We start from the raw sequence: 5,746 nt of genomic DNA, 5'->3' as shown, positions 1-5,746 counted from the left end.
AGTCCTGGGGGCAGGATTGGGCTCCTGACTGCCAGAAGGACTTGGAGGGCTGGAGCAGGGCCAGAGAAGGGCAAGAGAGGTGGGGAAGGGTCTGGAGAAGAGGCTGGGGAGGAGCAGCTGAGGGAGCTGGGGGTGGGGAGGCTGCAGAAGAGGAGGCTGAGGGAGACCTCATTGCTCCCTACAGCTCCTGAGAGGAGGCTGCAGCCAGGGGGGTTGGGGAGGGACAGGACCAGAGGAGATGACCTCAGACTGCCCCAGGGGAGCTTCAGGTTGGCCACAAGGAACAATTTGTGTCCTGCAGGAGTGGTCAGGGCCTGGCCCAGGCTGCCCAGGGAGGTGGTGGAGTCTCCATCCCTGGAGCTGTTCCAGCAACCTGTGGCTGTGGCACTTGGGGCCAGGCTTTGGTGCCCATGGTGGGGTTGGGTTGGCATTGGACTGGATCTTCTCAGAGAGCTTTTCCAACCCAAACAATTCTGTGATTCACTGAACCTCTTTCTCCCTTCTGAATCTCATCCACATCCCTGCAGCAGCCTCTGCCTGACTCCGTGGGAGGCCTCAAGCCTCAGCCTTGCTCTGTTTTATTCATGCAGCCACAATAAATGTAGGCAGCACACATCCAGCAGCCAGGTCCCTCCTCTGACGAGTGTAGAAGTTGATTCAGAAAGACAGCAGAGGAGAAATGCAGCACTCTGCTGGCCTGGAGGAGCTGAGCTGCACTGCTGAGGAGGGTGGAGGCTGCTTGCTGCATCTCCTCCAGCCCTGAGATCAAAGCAAGAACAGAACCCCAGAGGGCCAGCTTGGAAGGGACCCCAAGGGTCATCTGCTCACAACCTTTGAAGGTAGCAGTGGAGTTCATAACACCACAGGGGGAGGTTGGGAGGGACCTCTGGAGATCATCCAGTCCAAGCCCCCTGCCAGAGCAGGGGCACCCAGGGCAGGGCACACAGGGACACAACCAGGAGGGTTTGGAAAGTCTCCAGAGGAGGCTCCACAACCTCTCTGGGTAGCCTGCTCCAGCAGTTCCCTGTCCCTCTTGAGCTGGGGAGCCCAGCACAGGACACACTGCTGCAGCTGTGGCCTCAGCAGGGCAGAGCAGAGGGCAGGAGAACCTCCCTTGAGCTGCTGGCCACACTCCTCCTCGTGCCCCCCAGGTGCCCCTTGGCCTTCTTGGCCACCAGAGCCCTTTGCTGTCCATGGAGCACTCAGTGCCCACCAGGACTCCATGGAGCTGCTCTCAGCCCAGCTCTGCTGCCCTCCTCCCCCCTCCATGCTGTGCTCCTGTGTCCAAGCTGCACTGTGAGGTCTGAGCTGCCCTGGGCTCTGTCCCACCCAGGGCACTTCAGGGAGGTCCTCATGGGGGCTGCCTCCCCCCCTCCCAGGGGCACATCCTGGAGACCTTCCTCTGCTCTACATACCTGCAGGTGGGACACAAGAGCCCAGCTCTGGCACCTGGCTGCAAGTGACACTCTCCCAGAGTCAGACCTCTCCTGGAGAGCTTCAGAGAAGGGAATTGGAGCAGAAGGACTCTCAGGAGCTGATGTGGTTGCTAAGGCACATTCCTGCAAAGCTTGACCAGGAAAACCTCATGCAGGAGGGAAGCCCTCAGCTCCCCTTCCCCTCCCCCCATGCAGGCTGCTTGGCCACCCTCACCCCCACCCATGGGAAGGTGTATCTGACCTGCTGCCCACAGAGCTGCCCCCACAGAGGAAGAGGCCCCCAGGCAGTGTCCTCATGGCTTGGAGGAGGCAATTCCCACCACAAAGATCAGAGCAGACCTGGGATGGGTTTCCAGGGCCAGCCACAGCCCAGGAATCACTGCACAAGTCCATAGTGTCAGGGAGGGAAGGTGCATGGCCAGGGACAGGCATGCAGGGAATCATGGAGTGGTTTGGGTTGGAAAAGCTCTCCAAGGGCATCAAAACCAACCCCAACCCAACCCCACCATGGGCACCAAACCCTGACCCCAGTGCCACAGCCACAGGAGCACCTCCAGGGCTGGGGACTGCACCAGCTCCCTGGGCAGCCTGTTCCAAGGGATGCAGCAGAGCTCAGGAATGGACCAAAGCCAAGTGCCTGAACCTCAGCCAAGGGCAGGACCTTTCCCACAGCTTCCCTATTTTCCCAGCCAGCTGCCCCAAGGCTGCAGGGCTGTGCCAGGCTACAGGGCTGTGCCAGGCTGCCAAGCCTCTGGGGTGAGGGTGCTGCAGAGGTCTGAGGTCCTCCCCCTCTGCTCTGCCCTGGGGAGACCTCACCTGGAATATTGCATCCAGCTCTGGGCTCCCCAGGTCAGGAGGGACAGGGATCTGCTGGAGAGATCCCAGGGAGGGCTGCAAGGATGAGGAAGGGCCTGGAGCACTGCCTGGGGAGGAGAGGCTGAGAGCCCTGGGGGTGGTTAGTGTGGAGAGGAGAAGGCTGAGAGGGATCTGATCAATGCCTAATCAATAGCTGAGGGCTGGGGGTCAGCAGGGAGGGGCCAGGGCCAGGCTCTGCTCAGCTGTGCCCTGGCACAGGCCAAGGGGCACTGGATGGAAACTGCAGCCCAGGAGGTTCCAGCTCAGCAGGAGGAGGAACTTCTGCCCTGGGAGGCTCCCAGAGCCCTGGAGCAGGCTGCCCAGAGAGGTTGTGGAGTCTCCTGCCCTGGAGCCTTCCCAGCCCCCTCTGGATGTGTTCCTGTGGGACCTGTGCTGGATTCTGTGCTCCTGCTCTGCCAGGGGGGGCTGGGTTGGATGCTCTCTGAGGCCCCTTCCAACTCCCAATACCCTGCGAGCTGTGAGTGCTCCCTGAGACCACAGCCAGCTGTGGGAGGGTCAGATCAGGGCAGTGCCACCACACAGGACTGCAAAGCTGCTCTGCAGAGCTGCAGCCCCAGCCTGGCACCAGGCTGCCAGCTCAGAGCCAGGCAGCAGCCTCACTGCCATGTGCCCCACGCAGCTCAGAGGCTCCTTCTGACCTGATCCCAATTAAAAATGCTTCACAGCTGCTTGGCTGCCAGCTCCTGAACACCTCCCTGCTGCTCCCTGGAGGAACTCCTCCCCCTGGAGAGCAGCAGGAGCCTTGGGCACTGGTCCTTCAGGGCTCAAATGGTGACTCCAAAGAGGAGCTGCTGTGCCAGGCCATGCCAAGTGCCACCACAGCTGCTGCCCACACTGAGCTGAACATGAGCCAGCAGTGCCCTGGGGGCAAGGAGGCCAATGGCATCCTGGCTTGGATCAGAAGCAGGGTGAGCAGCAGGGACAGGAGGTGACCCTCCCCCTGTGCTCAGAGTGTTGTGTTCAGCTCTGGGCCCCTCCAGGAAGGACATGGAGGGGCTGGAGGTGTCCAGAGAAGGACAAGAGGCTGGAGAAGATCCTGGAACTCATGGCCTGTGAGGAGCAGCTGAGGGAGCTGGGGGTGGGGAGGCTGGAGAAGAGGAGGCTGAGGGAGACCTCATTGCCCTCCACAGCTCCCTGCAGGGAGGTTGGAATGAGGAGGGGGCAGCCTCTGCTCCTTGGTGAGGAAATGGTTCCAAGCTGCACCAGGGGAGGTCCAGGCTGGCTCTCAGGAGATGTTTCTGCACTGGAAGTGTTCTCAGACACTGGAACAGACTCCAGGGCAGTGCTGCAGTCACCACCCCTGGAGGTGGTGTCTGGGGACATGGTTTGGGGTTGACACTAAGCTGGGTGAGGGTTGGACTGGGTGAGCTTGGAGGCCTCTTCCAGCTGGATGTGGCCTCTGTGTGTCTGTGCTCAGTGGCAGCCCAGCTGGGCTTTGGTTAGTGCTGGGACACCACAGGAGATGCCCTCTGAGGTGACTCCAGGCCAGCATCTCAGCACCAAAAGCTTCAGTGAGCAGCTGGGCCCCAGGCAGCAACATCCCTGTGAACAAATCCCCCCCAGGAGCTATGCAGAAGGCTGCCAAGGGCTGGGCACCAGCTGCAGGCTCCAGAGCCTTCCGCTCAGCAGGCACACAGCCAGGGATGCCCAAGGCAGGGCTGAGGAGGAAGCAGTGCAGGTAAGAGAGGTGCAGCAGAGGAGATCTGCCTGCTCCAGATCTGCTCTGGCTCCGTTGTTGTCACCTGGTGAGGGTCCAGGGCCTGACCCAGTCAGAGCTGAGGGGTTGGGAGGTTCAGGTTGGATCTTCAGAAGAATTCCTTCCCAGCAAGGGTTCATCAGGCACTGGCCCAGGCTGTCCAGGGAGGTGTTCAGCCTGGGGAGGAGGAGGCTGAGGTTGACCTCATTGCTCTCCACAATGCCCTTGGAAGGAGGCTGGAGCCAGGTGGGGATCAGTCTGTGCAAGCAAGGAAGAAAGGACAGACAAGGGGAAGGGAACAGCTGACAGCAGGGGGGAAATGGCCTCAAGCTGCAGTCACAGAATCAGAATCAGCCAGGTTGGAAGAGACCTCCAAGATCCAAGTCCAGCTGATCACCCAACCCTCATCAACCAGAGCATGGCACTAAGTGCCTCATCCTGAAACACCCCCAGGGACATCAACCCCATCCCCTTCCTGGGCTGCCCCTTCCAGGGGTTAATCTCTCTCTGAAGAACTTCTGTCTAAAACCAAGCCTAAACTTCTCCCTTCAGCATCCCTCTCAGCCTTCTCCTCTCCAGACTAAACACCCCAGGGCTCTCAGCCTCTCCTCCCCAGGCAGTGCTCCAGGCCCTTCCTCATCCTTGCAGCCCTCCCTGGGACTCTCTCCAGCAGATCCCTGTCCCTCCTGACCTGGGGAGCCCAGAGCTGGATGCAATATTCCAGGTGAGGTCTCCCCAGGGCAGAGCAGAGGGGGAGGAGACCCTGCCTGGATCTGTTGGACACTGGCTCAGGCTGCACCTCTCTGCTATTCCCTTTCTTTCTTTGCTTCAAGTCCTCTCTGCCTGTGGGTGGTTTGCATCCAGGCTGAGGGGGGTGGTGCAGGGATTTAATGAGGTCCTCTTTCCCCAGCAGCTCCAGCTGCAGCCATTTGATGTTCAGCTCTGAGCAGCAGCCTGGGTTAAAGGCTGCTTAAAATCTCTGATGCAGACCAAGCATCCAGGCCAATGTTCATCCTCTGACAGAGTTGTTAATAAGCATCTCCAGGGGAAAGGTGAAGCCCAAGGTTCCCTCCCTGGAGAAGAAACCAGTTTGGTCCTTCTGGATCTTGCTGTCTCTGCTCAGGTAGCTCTGGGATCCTGCTCCTGACACGAGGAGCAAAGTGCAAGTCCTGCAGAAGGGTAGAAGCCATCATGCTGGCAGAGCTAAGGCCAAGCTGCTGCTCCTCTGCTGGAGCAGAAAGATCACAGAATCAGAGAACATCAGGGACTGGGAGGGACCTCTGGAGATCATCCAGGCCAAGCCCCCTGCCAGGGCAGGGCACCCAGGGCAGGGCACCCAGGGACACACCCAGGTGGGGATTGAAAGTCTCCAGAGCTGTGACAGAGACCTGGATCTGCTGTGATCCCTGAATCCCCAAATCCCAGCATGGAGAGGTGGGAAGGGACCTCTGGAGCTGATCTCCTGCACTCCCCCTGCTCCAGCAGGGCACCCCCAGCTGTGCCCAGCAGCACAATGCCCAGGGGGGGTTGGAAGCTCTCCACACCAGGAGACTCCACAACCTCTCTGGGCAGCCTGCTCCAGGCTCTGACATCCTCACAGGGACAAAGTTTCTCCTTCTGTTCCCCTGGCACCTCCTCTGCTCCAGCTTGCCCCCAGTGCCCCTTGTGCTGTCCTTGGCCATTCCTGGGCAGAGCCTGGCTCCAGCCCTGCACATCTTTATCCCCAGCACTCAGGGCA

Source organism: Indicator indicator, unplaced genomic scaffold (assembly GCF_027791375.1).
Source record: "Indicator indicator isolate 239-I01 unplaced genomic scaffold, UM_Iind_1.1 iindUn_scaffold_62, whole genome shotgun sequence".
NCBI classification, from domain to species: domain Eukaryota; kingdom Metazoa; phylum Chordata; class Aves; order Piciformes; family Indicatoridae; genus Indicator; species Indicator indicator.
This window is presented reverse-complemented; position numbering follows the sequence as displayed.